The following is a 22,014-nucleotide window of genomic DNA, read 5'->3' as shown; positions in this document are numbered from 1 at the left end:
GTCTTACTTGTATTGGTTTTAGGCAGAGTGGATGGTTGCATTCATTGGTGTGTGCTGCTCCCTACTGGAGAAGGGCATTCCCTGAATAAGCCTTCACATCATTGTTTTCCCACCTTTGTTAAAAATAGACATTTAGGAATCAGAACTATTTATCAGCTTAAGTTTTCATATTTCATGTCCATTCTAGATGCTATCCCCAGATATCAAAACAGATTTTTTTTCAGAGTCATGGTCACAAGTCTAGTCCACAAACACATACCATATTTCAAATGTGAATGAATGATGTCCTCATCTAACTTACAGACAAGATAAATCTTATGGAAAAGATTAAGGTCAGTGTAAAAGAAAGACTAATATAATGGTTCAAAGCAGAGTTAGACAGACAAGCTTCCAGTCATTTTTAGAGGGTAAGTAGTAGAATATACAATAAATTCAATCATTTTCTGAATCATACCTTGATCATTCTGTAATCGGTAAGTACTTAACATGGTTCCTGGAGTATAATAAATGCCAAAGAGATAATAATCATTGAATTGGCTACTTAATATTTTCTGCAATCAAAATCAAAATTTCTCAAAAGCAACTTCCTCCCTACTTCAACATATATGAGAAGGTGTCTCCTTTTTCAAAGGCTCACCCTCTACTTGTTCTTTGTCTTACATTCTAGCACCTCACTGGCTACTTTTCTCAAGTCACAATCCTCTTTCTTTTAGAGTTCATCTTCCATTTTACTGACTTTCCCTCTGTGACTACGGATAAATAAATTAGTTGCTTTACTTCCCTATTTTGAGCTATAGCTCTATCACGATCTTCCTTTCAATATCATAAAGGCTAAATCTAAATCTGCATTGGCCACCTTCCTGTCTCACTCCTTAAGCCTTTGCTATATGACACATTTCTCACTCTACCAAAGCTATTCTGTCCAAGGTCACCAATGTTTGATTCCCTTTGTCTGATTTAACATCCATGTCTCTATTCTCACTTGCCATGACCTCTCTGCAGCACTGACATGGTTTTCTTCTCTGGTTTCAGAACATGTCTAGGTTTTTCTCCCTTCTTCAATTTCATCTTGCTATTGGCCACCTAAATATGGACATACCCTTGAATCAATGTTTTGCCTTTTTCCTTTTTGCTGTGTATACTATTACAGACCTTATCTTTATTTTCCTCTTAGTTTTGCCCCCCACCCCTCTGAGAATAAATCTCAAATCCACCGTTCCAAGCCACATTCTGCTACACGTTATACAGCCTGGTGGTCATCACCATTTAGATAGCTCAGTGATATCTTTTCCTCAAACTGTCCCCTACTCCTTAATTTCCTAATATTCAAAATATTAATTTCTTAATATTTAAATCATCTATTAAGGTTTTTCATTAATCTCAATCCAAGTAATTATTTTTTCTTCTGAGTTTCTTTAGCAATGATTGTGCTTTCTTTCTTAAATTTGGCATATACATGATTCATATTTTTACTGAGAAAATTTAGGCTCTCTCCCTGATACCCATTATTTCTTCCCTAATAGCCATTCTTCTTTTATTGTGCAACATCCTTATGATTTGGGAGGTTGTTTTGAGTTTCAGGAACAGGCACATGGTCTAAGAAATCCAACCAGAGTACAGGCAGTTCCCAGATTACAAATGAGTTCCATTTCTAACTCTGCCTTTAAGTCAAATTTGTATGTAAATCAGAACAGTTAGGTACGGTTTGTATCTAACATCAGTTAGTCAAATGTTTGCCTTAGTATATAGTATGTAGTGTATTTTCTATACATAAAAACATTAAAGAAACACTTCCAGATACACTAAAACATTTTAACATAATAATACAGTAATAATAATAATGTTTTGGTGTATGTCAAATAGTATCACACATTTGTTATTACAAACCATTGTACATACCTTGAACTTTTAACATAATAGGCTTTATGGGGATTGGTTCATAACTACAGGTTGTACATAACTCAGACATTCATAACCTAGGGACTGTCTGTAAATGCCAAGGGTTCTCCTTCTGAAAGTTACCATGCTTGGACTTAAGGCCCATCACTACCAGTCAAGAGAAACAGAGCCAGGACTAGTCCATTAGATCACTCTGTTGTCCTTCTTACCTCAAGATTTGACCTTGCATTGTATTTCTTTTCTATTTAACTCAATTTGATTTGGATGTTTGGTTATTTGCAGAGTGAAGAACTGAAATAATTTCTCCTTCCCAACAATATTTTTAAATCTGTGAGATATGTGATAAAGTCACATATCCTTCTACCCTAAGCACCTAGCAGAGCATGTTTAATAGGAATTAAATAAAATATACTGATAGTTATAATTTGTGTAACACATTACATGATATGTTTTATTACTCCTCATATATCCTAGTGTCTTGTAGAAATTCTTTTGAACAAATATGCCTATAAACTACTGGAATTCCATTTGATTCAAACCAAATGGGAGTGTATTTATGTGTGTGTGCGTATGCTCTTTCAATCACTAGACAAGCTTCCAGCCACTTTTAGAGGACTAACAGAATATCCAATAAATTCAAACCCTAGAATTCTTTGGGAAAATGGCAAAATTTCTAAGAGAAATTAAAACTATGCAAGATTCATACTGGAGAAGTGTTTGAATGCTCTTTGTAGTCAACTTCTCTGCATTCCTCTCTCTAACTTCCATCCTAGACTTTCTGCCCTAGGCAATCTGTATGCAGTGTCTGTAGAACTGGCTTCTTCCATAATCATTTTCTGCATTAAAATATACTGGTCCTATCCTGCATAATGTCTGATCCTATTTCTTCCCGAATGGCCAAGAAGGAAAAGGGTTCACTAATGCTGATGTCTTAACAGGACAAGAGAACATGGCGCACTGATCAGGTTCTCCTCCACCTTTTCAAAAAATACTTGTCTTAGTCCTTTTACGTAGTAACACAGAAAATGATGCTGAATGTGAAACTTTCAGAGCAAGTTGGATATCAGGTCAAAATATCAACAGAAGTACCGTTTCTCTAGATTGACCTCATTCTCATTTCCAAAGTTCAACTTTGTTTGTGACTTTCCCACCTTTCTGTGTTTTATATAAAAATCTATTTTTATCTAGTTAATCTGGCAGTCTCCAAAGTTCAAGAAACCAAAGAAAAAATTCTACTTTTATTTACTTTCTTATAAAAAAAATCTCAACTAAGCAAACTTCATACAAGGTTCATTTTATACTTAATGTGGAAATAGTGCATATTTCTTTTTTATCATCAGTGAAACCTCAAAGCCTGTAATCTTGAATGTTCTTTTTATTGGGAAATTTTATGACCTTATAATCTCCAAAGGGAGAATACGAAGTTTTGTATGTCTCTGACCATATATGTATGACAGAGTATCTGTAGGTCTGTATATCTTCTAACAAGGTAATGTATCTATTTGTTGAGAAAAAGATGATACCAGGGACAAACTTATTTTTAGCTGTGTATAATTAAAAAAAAACAACAAAAAAATGTTTTTTTTATGCTAAACTTGTCCTGTAAGAAAGCTATGTCAGGCTTTTTTTTTTTTTTTTTTTGATGCCATGTATGACCTTCGTTTTACCAAGCTTTTTACTCCTACAAAAAAATGAAGGTAACTGACAAGAAAATGGGACCACTTTTTTCAGAGTGAATGGTCTGTCAAATACACAGTGAGACTGTTCAACATCAAACTTAGCTTGTTTCTAATATTTTACTGCAGACACTGCTGAAGTTAATTCAGCATCAATCAAGAGATATTGGGAGTTTTTTTGTTTTGTTTTGTTTTGTTTGTAATGGCACATTATATCTCCCAGGAAAGTTCTGAGTATTTTTTCCTGTCAATAGGTCCCTCTGAACTATTGAGAGTGATGAGGACCCACAGATCTTGATTAATCTAGTCTGATCAAAACTAAGAATGTTAACTCTCCCAATTTTCTAAAATACACATACAAAGACTATAAGGCAGAGAAATTGAAAAGGAGAAAAAAGATAAGCTTAGCAGAGCAAGAATACTTGAATAAATTTTTGTAAAAAATAGGAGATGATAAAAATCATATCTTTGCAAATACGTGACATCTCAGAATAAGAGGAAAGTGTTCTTTGTTCCCAGATGTGGTTGGCGATATCAACGGTTTCAATTTCACTCCCTTTATCTGGCAGACCAGCATTTTTAAAGCATCTTTGTGTATTGCTAGGTCTTAAAGTTCTCATGCTTAAAGACTTTTTTCTTTTTCCTTCTTATTCAGAACTACGTTTTCTTAACTTATTTAATGATTGAATAAGGATATGAAAAGTGCTTGCATGGTTTCCAAAACCTTCCTTCTGCTTTATCTCATTTTCCTCCACAAAACTGCCAGACCTTGGGTAGAGCAAATATTGGTATACATAATTTATAAATGAAGGAACGGAGGTTCAGAAAATTTGAGTAATTTGCCTAAAGTATGTGGTTAAGAAGTAACACGATTATGAACATCAGTTCTTTTGACCCTAACTCAAGTGTTCTTTCTAATGTATTTATTCTGATTTCTTTTTTAAATAAAGGCTTTTTACTCTTTTCAGATTATAAGGATAATACATGCACATTAGAAAAAAATTCATATAATATAAAATTATATAGGTTAAAAAGTGAGGAGCCCCAAATTCTTAAATTCCAGTGCACACTATTGTTATGTGTTTGATGTCTTTTTTCCCACTTTCTTCCCTTAATATACACGTATTAGGGCCTTTAACAAAATAAAATAGCCTTATATAACATAGTGTTCTACAGACTAATTTTCTCCTTTATTTTCACATTTTTTGTTAGTGCAAAAGCTTTATATCATCATTTGAATGGTCACATACGAATCCACCACATGAACACAGTAAAAGATTGTTTACTGATTGAAATATTGCTACAGGATAAATGCACTCCTCTAAACTAAATTGTACCCCCCAGAAAGATATGTTGAAGTCCTGACCCCTGTATCTGTGAATGTGAGCTTGTGTGGAAATAAGGCTTTTCTTCTGTTATCAGTTGGGTTAAAAGAAGCCAGGCCAGAGTAGGATGGCCTGATCCTCATCCCAGCTGAACGTTACTTTATAGAAGGCGAGCACACACACAGGAACAGTTACACACAGAGGGAAGACACCATGTGAGAATCTGTCCACAAAGCCAAGGACAAACCAAGCTACCAAACAGTGGAGGAGACAAGGAAAGATCTACCCCTAGAGCAAATAGAGAGAGAGCATAGCCCTGCTGATGCCCTGAATTCAGACTTCTAGCCTCCAGAACTGTTCTTAAAAGCCACCCACTTTGTGGTATTTTGTTATGAAAGCCCTAGAAAAGTAAGACATGAATTACAGTTAACAGTTGCTATAGATATAAAATTATATGGATGAATATTTAACAATATAAATAGCATTGCTGCTGATAGTTGTTTTTTGAAAGAAGTTCTATAAAAGAATGGCTTATAGTTAGTAGTATAAAGAACTTTCACATCTACTGCCTTATTTGATTCTTGGCAGGACTATGTAAAATCAATAGAGCAAATATATTTAACTTTATTTTTATACATTAGAATATCAAGACATAGTAAATTTAAAAAAAAAAAATACTTCCTTACAGTAACATTCTAATAGAGAGCAGAACTTGAATTCAAGCCCTATAAGATCCCACAGTGCATATTATTGAATTTCTTTCATGCACTCGCAGAAACAGGAAAGGACCATTTGGGTCTGCAGAATGGGCAGCATGTACTGTTGTCTAAGAACCTAAAGCTTTCTTGCTTCTGGGATTCTATCAAGACCACTTCTGAGTCTGTTTGCCCAGTCTTGTGTATTCTCCATTCTCCATTCATCCCCAGATGCACTTCAAATTCAGATGTCACAACTTCCCAATTTTTGTGTCCATTTCCTTGGATTTGATACTTTAGCCTTTACCCCCAGCAAAAGAAGAGAAACTTGGAAAACAAAAGGAACACCAACAGAAACCACTGGAGAATTATACCTCAGCTCTGCTATTTAATACAATTTCTTCATAATTTAATGGGGGGGCATCCAAAATTACAGAGAAGACTAGGGATAAGTAAGTAGGTATATTAAATACCTTCACATCTTTCCATGCAGTCAATAGAAAATGGATGAGCATGTATCTTTCTGACTATGCTGACAGTTCTGTCACAGTTTTTGGCTTTATTTACAGAGGTCATTTTACCTCTGTTCATAGCTGGCCTTTTAACAAAACAGAAATGCTACCAAAAAAAAAAAAAAAACTGTTCTAATGAGCAGATACTCAGTTATTATGGCCTGGAAAGAAACTGGAGCATGACAATGTGTGTACTCATAATATGTGTTGTCAATAAACAGCAAAACTTTAATGAAAAAAGGAACCAAGATAAATCTTGTATCTAAAATGTTACACTAATTAATATATACAACAGTGGGCAAAATCACTGGCAATATGTGAAAAAGTACTGAACAGCAAATCCCAGCATTCGAGAACGGAGCTTGGAGACAAAGTATATAATCACTTATGTTGTCTGCATTAAAACAAAAAACCAAACCCATTACCATCGAGTTGATACCAACTCATAGTAACCCCACAAAACAGAGAAGAACTGTCCCATAGGGTTTCCAAGGCTGTAATCTTTATGGAAGCAGGCTGCTATCTTTCTCCTGTAGAGCAGCTGGTGGTTTCCAACTGCCAACATTTTGGTTAGCAGCCATGTGCTTAACCACTGGACCACCAGGGATCCTGTGTACCTTACCTTAAAAAAAAATTAGAAGACATTAAATACACATCTCCATCCAATCCCAAAATTTTTCTCACAAACCGTGATATTTTCTTCCCTTTTTTCAGATTCTCATAGTGACTGATTTACCACCAATTGAATATTTATTAGGGTTAATGTCTTATTTTAAAATGCAAATTATTCTCAAAGGGTTAGGAAGTGGGTGTGGGGTTATCAGCTATTCATACATCTAGTAACAATTAGTATAATCTAACTGCTTTCCTTTAAAACCCAGCTAATGTCAGATTCAGTTTAGAACTGGGATTCTGAGTGGAAATAAAAGGTTTTTGGCACATAGTGCTTTCAAGGGAGCAGGAAAGGTGTTTGCATGTGGGTTCTTACTGCATCAGCAGCTTTGGACAGTAAGAGGACACTGAGCATAAGGGCAGAGGAGAGAAAGGTGCTATAAACTGACCTAGACCAGTAAACAACAGGGATGGAGCCAAGGCCAAACTCTGCCTATATTGGCATCTCTCTAGGAAACTGGTCTTTGAGGGGACAAGTAAGGTGAAAAATAATCACTTTAATCTACAACCTTCGATTTTCTATAGCAAGATATTGAAGTTCCCCACGTACCAGTTCATAGATCTTCACCTTTCATCCTTCAGATAGATCCCTTCACTATAGCCCAGAACTTCTCCACCTGGGTCTCAAACTACCATTTTCCCTGCTGATTTGTAGGTTTTGACTCTCTTTTCTATGGACAAATTAATGTAGGTATTAGTAAACCCAAAGAAACCAAACCCGTTGCCCTCAATTCCAACTCATAAAGACCCTAAAGGGCGGAGTAGAACTGCCCCATAGGGTTTCCAAGGAGCAGCTGGTGGACCTTTCAGTTAGCAACCCTAGCTCTCAACCAGTATGCCACCAGGGTTTCTGTAGGTATTAACAACTCACAAAAATTTATTATCTCATCATCTCAATGCTGTTTGCCACTTCATTCTCCACTGCTGAACTCAAAACAAAAGGAAGTCTAGATAAAGAGTTGAAAAATTACTGAGTGGATGTGATCTATTTCTTCTTTATCCAGAAAAGGACATCACAACAGTATCAAGACCAAATAGACTTTAAAAGATCATATCTTAATTGGCCATCAGCCTGACTCACAGAAGTTATTATTCTGGTTCTTGAAAAACTTATCTTCTATCTAAAACAAATCCACAAAGAAAAATGCCCAAACTGAGACAGTTTGCCTTCACATGGGTAATCACGCATACACACTTCAGCTTATACTAAAATGGATGTAGTATTACTCCTTCCACCTAGAAGAAACAGTTTATAAAGTTTTCTTTCTAGGAAGTCTGAAATGTTAATCTCTAAAATATGGACATATAAGTGTATACAGCCAGGTGTAGACTAGCTTCTTTCACGGAATTAATAATTTCTGCTAGGAAGAATTTTTGATAAATGCCATGCTAACCTCAAAAGTCGTGACATGAGGTTAAAAAATTTTTTTTTTTTTTTAACCTCATGTCACGACTTTTGTGGATCATTTTCATAGCGTTGTCAAGGTCTCGTACTTCTTGGTAGAATCCAAATTAATAGCCTGATTTTTTAAAAATTCTTTGGTTGTCCTGACTGATGTTATTTTAACTGTTTTTATAACTTATTATCTGTTTAATCATTGCTACCTTTTTTATTTTTAGAATTTATTAGTCTTGTTTATTTTAAGTTTTTGCATTATAAATTATGCTCAGTTTTTTAATCCTTACTCCTTATTCTCATTTTACAATCCCACCTACTTACCTTTTTTACATAAATAAGCCTGCTATATTTGTTCATTAACCACTAGCCCCCCCGTGAAGTATTTTCAGAAGTGCTGCTATGTCAGGTTTTTTTTTTTTTTTTTTTTACATGTCTCTGGAAAAAAAAATAAAAGCATAGTGCGCTTATGAAAATATCTCACCGGGGTGGGAGTGGCTGGCAAACAAACATAGAAGGTGTGCTTTATCTGCGTAAAAATAAGATATATGTAACATTTTATGAGCTACATTTTTATGCTTGTTCTTACATATTACAAACTTTTTACCTTTTGACATTTTATCTCTTTTATATCTAATTAATTTTATCTCTATGTTGTTTTACTCTTAAATCTTTGTCTCATTTCCGACTTTTCCAATTTTTAAATTATAATTTCCTTTAAAATACTTTTATTTATTTTTACCTACTATATTCTTTTTTCTCTGTGTTAATACATTCTAAACTCTGCCTTCTATTTTTTTATCTTTCTTTTCTCTCTCATTTTAATTTATTTCACAAATTGTTTTATAATAGTCACAATAATTATGGCCATCAATTGGGCATATGGATGAGGCCCACACCACAAATCAAGGAACTGGGAAAACTTTCTCTAACTCAACTGTCCTGTAGCCAGTCTTCTGACTCTCCTTTGAAGAAATTCTTTCCACAAGTCATTACCAAAAGCAATCCCTAAGAAAGATTATTTCTCACAGAGGAAAGTATTTCCTCAATGCAGACTTAACACTTCCTTAAAATATTGTTATTGGATGCCATATATTCAGTTCTTTAAATGATTAACTTGTGCTTGTTGTTGCTGTTTTTTTTTTTTTTTTTTTTTTGCTTAATGCTTGTTCTGTGACATGCATAAACATGCAACATGGGGAAAATGTGTTAATAGCCTAGTTTGGCTAAGAAACTTGATGGCCATACAATGAGGGGCCAGTTAATATGATAACCCCAATAGACATTCACGGCAGGAAGATACAAAGAGCTTCCATTTCAACATTAGCTTCCTGCTAATGTATTTATTAGCAGTTTGGTTCTCCTTCCTTTGCATTAGGGCCATGGAAAAAGATTTTTGGTGCCTGCCTCTAGCTCCCCTTCATTAAAATGGTTTAGGAGAAGCTGCATAGGCAGGCCGTTATCCTGCAAAAGTGTTTTTATGGGTCATTGGAGAGCATTTTGAGTGGCTCCCACAAATTTTCAGAAACTCTCATTAAACCAGGGCTCACTGAGAAAAATAAAGAAGGGAGACATATTAGGTGGGCCCTGGGAATTCCACACAGTGCAAAGAGACTGATGGCTTTTTCTTTTTTTAAAAAACATTTTCTCTGTAGGTAGGGATGGGAGTAAGGCATTATCAAAACTGAAATTAGGGTTACCTTCAGAGGATAAATTAGAAGGATTCAATATGTAAGGAATAAATTTAGGCCTCTAGGATACAACCTAAAAGTACCTAAAAGTTTGTCTATGAATACCTCAAATTCAAACTAATTAAAAAAAAAAAAAAAAATTTTTTTTTTTTTTAAATCCTGAGTATAATCTCAATAATTTGAGACTGGAAAGTGATTGTACACAAGCCAGTTTTTGTCTAGGTAATTATTTTTCTCTGTCTGAAGCAAAAAAAAAAAAAAAAGAAAAAGTATTAATAAGAAGAAAATGGTCTAGACAACCACTATAAAAAGGGGGACAAGAGAGAAAACTGGAAGGTATCTCCAGGGGTGCCTTGTTCTGTGGACACCAGCCTATGGTCTATATGGCAGACTATCTCTATGGCAAAGGTGTAGCATTGAGTACCATGGTTTAATAAGGCATTAAAACCATCCAATGAACCCTCTGTGTTCTTCATTTGCACGTCTATTTTCAATTTCATCATCTGTGAAATGGGGAAAATAATAGTATCTACCTTACACTGTGTGGTTTAAGTAGCATTATGTAACTATGTCTCCCAATACATAGCAAGTGCTCAATGAATAGGAAGTAACTTATTAGCATTATATAATTATTGAAATTAAGGATTTGTAACTGCAGTATTTATTACAAATACTACAAGATTCTTGTAGACACACATACAATAACCATAGTATTTTAGAACCTTTGTTTAATAAAGCAATGACATTATGAAAGATACTTTTTTGTCCTATGATTGCAAGCAAATGTGTTGATTTTTCTCTGTGGCTATCGTCCAATTAATTACAATTCATAATAAGTCAGTTTGTTTTAAATCTGTGATGCAGCTTGTTCAAATGTGCCAGCAGACCTTCTATCAAAGTGCACTAATTATAAACTGCTCAGTCCAATTAGAGAATGTTGTCATTGCATTTTGAAGAACAGGCAGTATGTTTTAAGGGTGCTCAAGTGAGCAGAAGTCTAGGAATAACATATGTGGCATTTTCTTTTCCTTAATAGAATAGTTAGATCCTTATAAGAGCGTAAGGAAATATCCACTTATTTAGAACAAGTTATTTGTTTTCAAGCTATGAGAAGAAAGATTGGCAGGAAGGGGATATCAATTACGTTTGAATGTTTACCATGAAGGATTATTTAAAATATTTATAGAGTAAGTTCTTTCATTCTGTAATAATAATTGTAGTAATCCCAGCTCGTTTACTGATATTTTCCAAAGATGGGCAGCTAGGAAGATGAGTTTAATGTATCTCATCATAGAAAGGTGATGCTAGTTCTTTATAAAATCATATTACCTCCACTTCACAAGGGGCCTTTATACATAAAAGAAAATGTGTCAACTGAAGATAGGTTTCTACTCTTTTGAGTGCACCTGTGAAAAGCATGCTAAATTCCATGGTTTCTTTGCTGATCAATATTAGTCATCACAAGTAATTACTTGTGTGGTCATCTTCACCTATCAACAAAGCAGCCAATGTGAATAGTTGACTCACCTATAATCTAGTCATTTCACATGCACGGAACAATCTATCTACTCATAAAAATAGAATATACAGTCAATATCACACAGTATTATGAAAATGTGCATAAACGTATATAAAGCATGCGTGAATTCTGTGGAAAAAATTAAGGAGAAATTCTCTATGAGAAATCCAGGTCTTTCTAGTATTAGTACTTATGTAAAAGAAGATTTTATATTAGCACATGATAGGAAAGATTTAATGATCATAAAAAATTTAGATAGAATTAGAAAGCTATTATGTCCACGTTATCTATTAATTCTAGGGTTACTGCGAAGAAGGGTTGATGTCCCAAAGAGTGAGAATCAACATTTTTTTAAATGAGAGAGGAGCTGTTACTAGAATAAGGAATGGTAACTTCAGGCCAGCTAAATACATTGTCAAAATGAAGCATTGATCATGTAGAAAACACCTCCTCCTTAGAGATTGGGAAGTAATGCTGGCTATGACCTTCTCTAGAGTGTTACGAGGATTAGTTCAAAGGCTAAGTGACTTTGTTTCTTAATTTCACATATATAATTAAAAAAAAAAAAACCTTGTAAAGGAACAATCATATTTCTCCCTAGATTATTTTTCATATTGTCATGCATGGTTTATGTTTTCCTTTTAAATATTCTGACTTCAGTCAAACTGTAGCTATTGTACTTAGCTTTTCTTTTTTTCAAGCTTTGGGAAATATTACATAAAACAATAATTTCTCTCAAACACCTTATTTAAATAATTACCTAAGTCATAATCATTTGTAGAATTTTGTAGGTGGGTCCAGAGCTCATTTCCACTCCGTGCATCAAAGGATGGCTGAAGACCATAATAAGACAACAAAATCATTTTTCCCAGAGTGTTAATTTTGAATACATAGACAGCCATTTTGAAAAAAAAAGTCTTAAAAATGCAACTCTTAGAGGCGGAGCCAAGATGGCGGACCAGGCAGACGCTACCTCGGATCCCTCTTACAACAAAGACACGGAAAAACAAGTGAATCGATCACATACATAACAATCTATGAACCCTGAACAACAAACACAGATTAAGAGACGGAGAACGAACTAATACGGGGAAGCAGCGATTGTTTCCAGAGCCTGGAGCCAGCGTACCAGTCAGGTACGGCACAAGCACAGAGACCTGCTCCACCCCCGTGAACTAACCCCGGGAGGGGGACCAGCCGGTTCCACGGGCGGCGTGGGACGCAGCCGATAGGAGAAGTCCCCGGGAGGCAGTGACTGATCTTGGAGCAGAAAGAGCAGCATCCGAGCCGGGGAACCGTCCCGCAGGGATTTGGACTGGACGCAGGCGGCTTCATTAACATCTGAATAGCCTGAGCCAGAGGGAGAACTCTGATAGGGATCTGACTGCAGTTTTTTTTTAGTGGATTTTCTGGAAAAACTACTTTCCCAGTGATGGCTCGGAGACAACAATCCATATCAAACCACTTAAAGAAGCAGACCGTGACAGCTTCTCCAACTCCCCAAACAAAAGAATCAAAATCTTTCCCAAATGAAGATACAATCTTGGAATTATCAGATACAGAATATAAAAAACTAATTTACAGAATGCTTAAAGATATCACAAATGAAATTAGGATATCTGCAGAAAAAGCCAAGGAACACACTGATAAAACTGTTGAAGAACTCAAAAAGATTATTCAAGAACATACTGGAAAAATTAATAAGTTGCAAGAATCCATAGAGAGACAACATGTAGAAATCCAAAAGATTAACAATAAAATTACAGAATTAGACAACACACTAGGAAGTCAGAGGAGCAGACTCGAGCAATTAGAATGCAGACTGGGACATCTGGAGGACCAGGGAATCAACACCAACATAGCTGAAAAAAAATCAGATAAAAGAATTAAAAAAAATGAAGAAACCCTAAGAATTATGTGGGACTCTATCAAGAAGGATAACCTGCGGGTGATTGGAGTCCCAGAACAGGGAGGGGGGACAGAAAACACAGAGAAAATAGTTGAAGAACTCCTGACAGAAAACTTCCCTGACATCATGAAAGATGAAAGGATAGCTATCCAAGATGCTCATCGAACCCCATTTAAGATTGATCCAAAAAGAAAAACACCAAGACATATTATCATCAAACTCACCAAAACCAAAGATAAACAGAAAATTTTAAAAGCAGCCAGGGAGTAAAGAAAGGTTTCCTTCAAGGGAGAATCAATAAGAATATGTTCTGACTACTCAGCAGAAACCATGCAGGCAAGAAGAGAATGGGACGACATATACAGAACACTGAAGGAGAAAAACTGCCAACCAAGGATCATATATCCAGCAAAACTCTCTCTGAAATATGAAGGCGAAATTAAGATATTTACAGACAAACACAAGTTTAGAGAATTTGCAAAAACCAAACCAAAGCTACAAGAAATACTAAAGGATATTGTTTGGTCAGAGAACCAATAATATCAGATATCAGCACAACACAAGGTCACAAAACAGATCATCCTGATATCAACTCAAATAGGGAAATCACAAAAACAAACAAATTAAGATTAATTAAAAAAAAAAATACACATAACAGGGAATCATGGAAGTCAATAGGTAAAAGATCACAATAATCAAAAAGAGGGACTAAATACAGGAGGCATTGAACTGCCATATGGAGAGTGATACAAGGCGATATAGAACAATACAAGTTAGGTTTTTACTTAGAAAAATAGGGGTAAATAATAAGGTAACCACAAAAAGGTATAACAAGTCTATAACTCAAGATAAAAACCAAGAAAAACGTAACGACTCAACTAACATAAAGTCAAACACTATGAAAATGAGGATCTCACAATTTACTAAGAAAAACGCCTCAGCACAAAAAAGTATGTGGAAAAATGAAATTGTCAACAACACACATAAAAAGGCATCAAAATGACAGCACTAAAAACTTATTTATCTATAATTACCCTGAATGTAAATGGACTAAATGCACCAATAAAGAGACAGAGAGTCACAGACTGGATAAAGAAACACGATCCATCTATATGCTGCCTACAAGAGACACACCTTAGACTTAGAGACACAAACAAACTAAAACTCAAAGGATGGAAAAAAGTATATCAAGCAAACAATAAGCAAAAAAGAAGAGGAGTAGCAATATTAATTTCTGACAAAATAGACTTTAGACTTAAATCCACCACAAAGGATAAAGAAGGACACTATATAATGATAAAAGGGACAATTGATCAGGAAGACATAACCATATTAAATATTTATGCACCCAATGACAGGGCTGCAAGATACATAAATTAAATTTTAACAGAATTGAAAAGCGAGATAGATACCTCCACAATTATAGTAGGAGACTTCAACACACCACTTTTGGAGAAGGACAGGACATCCAGTAAGAAGCTCAACAGAGACACGGAAGATCTAATTACAACAATCAACCAACTTGACCTCATTGACTTATACAGAACTCTCCACCCAACTGCTGCAAAATATACTTTTTTTTCTAGTGCACATGGAACATTCTCTAGAATAGACCACATATTAGGTCATAAAACAAACCTCTGCAGAGTCCAAAACATCGAAATATTACAAAGCATCTTCTCAGACCACAAGGCAATAAAACTAGAGATCAATAACAGAAAAACGAGGGAAAAGAAATCAAATACTTGGAAAATGAACAATACCCTCCTGAAAAAAGACTGGGTTATACAAGACATCAAGGAGGAAATAAGGAAATTCATAGAAAGCAACGAGAATGAAAATACTTCCTATCAAAACCTCTGGGACACAGCAAAAGCAGTGCTCAGAGGCCAATTTATATCAATAAATGCACACATACAAAAAGAAGAAAGAGCCAAAATCAGAGAACTGTCCCTACAACTTGAACAAATAGAAAGTGAGCAACAAAAGAATCCATCAGGCACCAGAAGAAAACAAATAATAAAAATTAGAGCTGAACTAAATGAATTAGAGAACAGAAAAACAATCGAAAGAATTAACAAAGCCAAAAGCTGGTTCTTTGAAAAAATTAACAAAATTGATAAACCATTGGCTAGACTGACTAAAGAAATACAGGAAAGGAAACAAATAACCCGAATAGGAAATGAGAAGGACCACATCACAACAGAACCAAATGAAATTAAAAGAATCATTTCAGATTATTGTGAAAAATTGTACTCTAACAAATTTGAAAACCTAGAAGAAATGGATGAATTCCTGGAAAAATACTACCTACCTAAACTAACACATTCAGAAGTAGAACAACTAAATAGACCCATAACAAAAAAAGAGGTTGAAACGGTAATCAAAAAACTCCCAACAAAAAAAAGCCCTGGCCCGGACGGCTTCACTGCAGAGTTCTAACAAACTTTCAGAGAAGAGTTAACACCACTACTACTAAAGGTATTCCAAAGCATAGAAAATGACGGAATACTACCCAACTCATTCTATGAAGCCACCATCTCCCTGATACCAAAACCAGGTAAAGACATTACAAAAAAAGAAAATTATAGACCTATATCCCTCATGAACATAGATGCAAAAATCCTCAACAAAATTCTAGCCAATAGAATCCAACAACACATCAAAAAAATAATTCACCCTGATCAAGTGGGATTTATACCAGGTATGCAAGGCTGGTTTAATATCAGAAAAACCATTAATGTAATCCATCACATAAATAAAACAAAAGACAAAAACCACATGATCTTAGCAATTGATGCAGAAAAGGCATTTGACAAAGTCCAACACCCATTCATGATAAAAACTCTTACCAAAATAGGAATTGAAGGAAAATTCCTCAACATAATAAAGGGCATCTATGCAAAGCCAGCAGCCAATATCACTCTAAATGGAGAGAACCTGAAAGCATTTCCCTTGAGAACGGGAACCAGACAAGGATGCCCTTTATCACCGCTCTTATTCAACACCGTGTTGGAAGTCTTAGCCAGGGCAATTAGGCTAGACAAAGAAATAAAAGGTATCCGGATTGGCAAGGAAGAAGTAAAGTTATCACTATTTGCAGATGACATGATTATATACACAGAAAACCCTAAGGAATCCTCCAGAAAACTACTGAAACTAATAGAAGAGTTTGGCAGAGTCTCAGGTTATAAAATAAACATACAAAAATCACTTGGATTCCTCTACATCAACAAAAAGAACACCGAAGAGGAAATAACCAAATCAATACCATTCACAGTAGCCCCCAAGAAGATAAGATACTTAGGAATAAATCTTACCAAGGATGTAAAAGACCTATACAAAGAAAACTACAAAGCTCTACTACAAGAAATTCAAAAGGACATGCTTAAGTGGAAAAACATACCTTGCTCATGGATAGGACGACTTAACATAGTAAAAATGGCTATTCTACCAAAAGCCATCCATACATTTAACGCACTTCCGATCCAAATTCCAATGTCATATTTTAAGGGGATAGAGAAACAAATCACCAATTTCATATGGAAGGGAAAGAAGCCCCGGATAAGCAAAGCACTACTGAAAAAGAAGAAGAAAGTGGGAGGCCTCACCCTACCTGACTTCAGAACCTATTATACAGCCACAGTAGTCAAAACAGCCTGGTACTGGTACAACAACAGGCACATAGACCAATGGAACAGAATTGAGAACCCAGACATAGATCCATCCACGTATGAGCAGCTGATATTTGACAAAGGACCAGTGTCAATTAACTGGGGAAAAGATAGCCTTTTTAACAAATGGTGCTGGCATAACTGGATATCCATTTGCAAAAGAATGAAACAGGACCCATACCTCACACCATGCACAAAAACTAACTCCAAGTGGATCAAAGACCTAAACATAAAGACTAAAACGATAAAGATCATGGAAGAAAAAATTGGGACAACCCTAGGAGCCCTAATACAAGGTATAAACAGAATACAAAACATTACCAAAAATGATGAAGAGAAACCCGATAACTGGGAGCTCCTAAAAATCAAACACCTATGCTCATCTAAAGACTTCACCAAAAGAGTAAAAAGACCACCTACAGATTGGGAAAGAATTTTCAGCTATGACATCTCCGACCAGCGCCTGATCTCTAAAATCTACATGATTCTGTCAAAACTCAACCACAAAAAGACAAACAACCCAATCAAGAAGTGGGCAAAGGATATGAACACACATTTCTCTAAAGAAGATATTCAGGCAGCCAACAGATACATGAGAAAATGCTCTCGATCATTAGCCATTAGAGAAATGCAAATTAAAACTACGATGAGATTCCATCTCACACCAGCAAGGCTGGCATTAATCCAAAAAACACAAAATAATAAATGCTGGAGAGGCTGCGGAGAGATTGGAACTCTCATACACTGCTGGTGGGAATGTAAAATGGTACAACCACTTTGGAAATCTATCTGGCGTTACCTTAAACAGTTAGAAATAGAACTACCATACAACCCAGAAATCCCACTCCTAGGAATATACCCTAGAGATACAAGAGCCTTCATACAATCAGATATATGCACACCCATGTTTATTGCAGCTCTGTTTACAATAGCAAAAAGTTGGAAGCAACCAAGGTGTCCATCAACGGATGAATGGGTAAATAAATTGTGGTATATTCACACAATGGAATACTACGCATCGATAAAGAACAGTGACGAATCTCTGAAACATTTCATAACATGGAGGAACCTGGAAGGCATTATGCTGAGCGAAATTAGTCAGAGGCAAAAGGACAAATATTGTATAAGACCACTATTATAAGATCTTGAGAAATAGTAAACCTGGGAAGAACACATACTTTTGTGGTTACGAGGCGGGGAGGGAGGGAGGGTGGGAGAGGGTTTTTTATTGATTAATCAGTAGATAAGAACTGCTTTAGGTGAAGGGAACGACAACACTCAATACATGGAAGGTCAGCTCAATTGGACTCGACCAAAAGCAAAGAAGTTTCCGGGATAAAATGAATGCTTCAAAGCTCAGCGGAGCAAGCGCGGGGGTCTGGGGAACATGGTTTGCGGGGACTTCTAAGTCAATTGGCAAAATAATTCTATTATGAAATCATTCTGCATCCCACTTTGAAATGTGGCGTCTGGGGTCTTAAATGCTAACAAGCGGCCATCTAAGATGCATCAATTGGTCTCAACCCACCTGGAGCAAAGGAAAATGAAGAACACCAAGCCCACACGGCAACTAAGAGCCCAAGAGACAGAAAGGGCCACATGAACCAGAGACCTACATCATCCTGAGACCAGAAGAACTAGTTGGTGCCCGGCCACAATCGATGACTGCCCTGACAGGGAGCACAGCAGAGGACCCCTGAGGGAGCAGGAGATCAGTGGGATGCAGACCCCAAATTCTCATAAAAAGACCAAACTTAATGGTCTGACTGAGACTGGAGGAATCCCGGCGGCCATGCTCTCCAGACCTTCTGTTGACACAGGACAGGAACCATCCCCGAAGACAACTCATCAGAAATGAAAGGGACTGGTCAGCGGGTGGGAGAGAGACGCTGATGAAGAGTGAGCTAATTATATCAGGTGGACACTTGAGATTGTGTTGGCAACTCTTGTCTGGAGGGGGGATGGGAGGATAGAGAGAGAGGGAAGCCGGCAAAATTGTCAAGAAAGGAGAGACTGAAAGGGCTGACTCAAGACGGGGAGAGTAAGTGGGAGTAGGGAGTGAGATGTATGTAAACTTATATGTGACAGACTGATTGGATTTGTAAACGTTCACTTGAAGCTTAATAAAAGTTATTAAAAAAAAAATGCAACTCTTTTTGGAGCAAATTATTACCTATTTTATGGGTGGAAAATAAGCAAAACTGACATAGTACTTAGAATTTCTTTTGATTTAGAGAAAGCTTTTGGTGACTTGAAAGGTAATTTCCCAAGCTACAGATGTCTAGCACAATTGGGTCTTTACATATTAAAAACAGAGGAAGCTATATCCCCCTCCCCCATTTTTCTAAAGGTGTACAGCACATTTCTAAGTCAGTCATGTGGCACAGCTGGAACTAATAATGGACACTTAGGATTATCTGACTAAGAAGCTCACTTGGGACTGAAACAAGCACTTCCTAATTCTCGTCTCCTGGGCTATCATTCAAATATATTATTGTTCAAGTAGCTAATGAGACAAGAAGAGCTCGAACCATAATTGACTTGTAGTCTCTTGGGTAAGTCAGCTCTGAGAGCAGATCTGAATGAATTCCCCAAGTGTACTGTAGACAGAAAGTATTGTAATTAATTTACCAATCAGGTCCAGAACATTAAAAGAAGTGCTCAATTCCTTCTTTGCCAACTCCCAGAATCCAACATTTCCAGGGAAAAAAAAAAAATTACATTTTATTTTTGTAATTTTCTTAAGTGTAGATGGAATTTCAAAAATAAAATATCTGGCATATCGTATGTATATACATATACTTTTAAGAAGAAAACAGTACAAAGAAAATAAAGCCACTCATATATTGTACAGCACAGCAATATCATTATTTATGCTAATATGAAGAAGCATGTATTACTGCCATACTGCATATGGCCAGTGTCCTAAAAGGTGATAATTTTCTTAAAATTTTTTTAAACTATTCCTAAAATTTTAGTTAAGCATAGTTACAGCTATTTTTTTTCCCTAGTATCACTAAAATAAGAGTAAAGAAATTTAAAAAACTGTAAAAGCCATTAAGCACAAAGAGGACAGAAAAGGAGACAATAGCAGATGAGACATTTAAACATGTTCTTAGAAGACTGAAAGCATCCAGATAAGTGGTAACTGACTTTTCAGAGTAGAGAAACCTACAACCTGAGCATATGCAGGGTTATCAAGGAACAATTTTCCTGATTAAGTTTGGAAGTACCAAGTATTAGAGAAGGTAATGTGAGATATAGAGCAGGGATATTTATTGAATGTCTGCATTAAAGGTAGTTAAACTCCAGGTCCACTCACCAAGTGACAAACTCCCTCTCTTTCCCCCAAAGAAGTCTAAAGATACATTCTTTGGGGAAACTGAACTGGAGAGGCTCCAAACTAGTGCAGCAGTGTAGGAGAAGAACAGGAAGACAGAGGCTAAGATTATAGAATTAAATAAATAGTGAAACTCCTGGAGCCCTGGCCCATACCATTCCTAGCATTAGCCTCAGCCAAGTGGACAGTACCAGTTCACACCCAGTAGCATGGCTAGAATCACAAAATGGAAAATAACAAGTGTTGATGAGGTTGTAGAGACAATGAAACTCTTTCATTACTGATGTTGCTGTTAGGTGCCATCTAGTCTATTCTGACTCATAGCAACTCTATGCACAACAGAATGAAACATTGCCCAATCCTGTGCCATCCTCAGAATTTTTGTTATGCTTGAGCCCATTGTTGCAGCCACTGTGTCAGTCCATTTCACTGAGGGTCTTTCTCTTTTTCACTGACACTCTACCGGGCATGATGTCCTTCTCCAGGGACTGGTCCCTCATGATAACACGTCCAAAGTATGTGAGATGTAGTCTCGCCATCCTTGCTTCTAAGGAGCATTCTGGTTGTACTTCTTCCAAGACAGATTTGTTCATTCTTTTGGAAGTCTATGGTATATTCAATACTCTTCGCCAACACCACAATTCAAAGGCATCAATTCTTCTTCGGTCTTCCTCATTCATTGTCCAGCTTTTGCATGCATATGAGGCCACTGAAAATACCATGGCTTGAGTCAGGCACACCTTAGTCCTCAAGGTGACAGCTTTGCTATTCAACACATTAAAGAACTCTTTTGCAGCAGATTTACCCAATGCAAAGCATCTTTTGATTTCTTGACTGCTGCTTCCATGGGTGCTGATTGTGGATCCAAATAAAATGAAATCCTTGACAATCTCAATCTTTTCTCCGTTTATCATGATGTTTGGTCCAGCTGTGAGGATTTTTGTTTTCTTTATGTTGAGGTGTAATCCATACTGAAAACTGTGATCTTTGATCTTCATCAGTAAGTGCTTCAAGTCCTCTTCACTTTCAGCGAGCAAGGTTGTGTCATTTGCATAACACAGGTTAAGTCTTCCTCCAATTCTGATTCCCTGTTCTTCATATAGTCCAGCTTCTCAAATTATTTGCTCAGCGTACATATTGAATAGGTATGGTGAAAGGATACAACCCTGATGCACACCTGTCCTGACTTTGGAAAATGGTTTGGCAGGTCCTCAAAAAACTAAACACAAAGTTACCGTATGACCCAACAATTGCACCCTAGATATGTACCCAAGAGAAATGAAAATATATAGCAACAAAAATAAATCAATAAATAAAAACTAATACACAAATGTTCATAATAGTATTATTCATAATAGAAAAAAGTGAACACCCATCAACTGCTGAATGAAAAATCAAAATGTGGTACTGTATATCAATACAGTAGAATATTATACAGGCATAACAAGAAATGAAGTACTGATGCTACATCATGGATAAACTTTGAAAACATTGTGGTAAGTAAAAGCCAGACACAAAAGGTGACATATTGTACGATTCCATTTATCTGAAAGGTTCAGAGTAGGCAAATCCACAGAGACATAGATTAGTGGTTGCTAGGGCTTTGAATGATGGTGTTGCTGAGGAATATTCAACATACCATGGACTGCCAGAAGAATTAACATATCTGCCTTGGAGGAGGTGCAGGCAGAATGCTCCTTAGAAGT

This window comes from Elephas maximus, chromosome 8 (assembly GCF_024166365.1).
Source record: "Elephas maximus indicus isolate mEleMax1 chromosome 8, mEleMax1 primary haplotype, whole genome shotgun sequence".
Classification (NCBI taxonomy): domain Eukaryota; kingdom Metazoa; phylum Chordata; class Mammalia; order Proboscidea; family Elephantidae; genus Elephas; species Elephas maximus.
Note: the sequence above shows the minus strand (reverse complement) of the source record.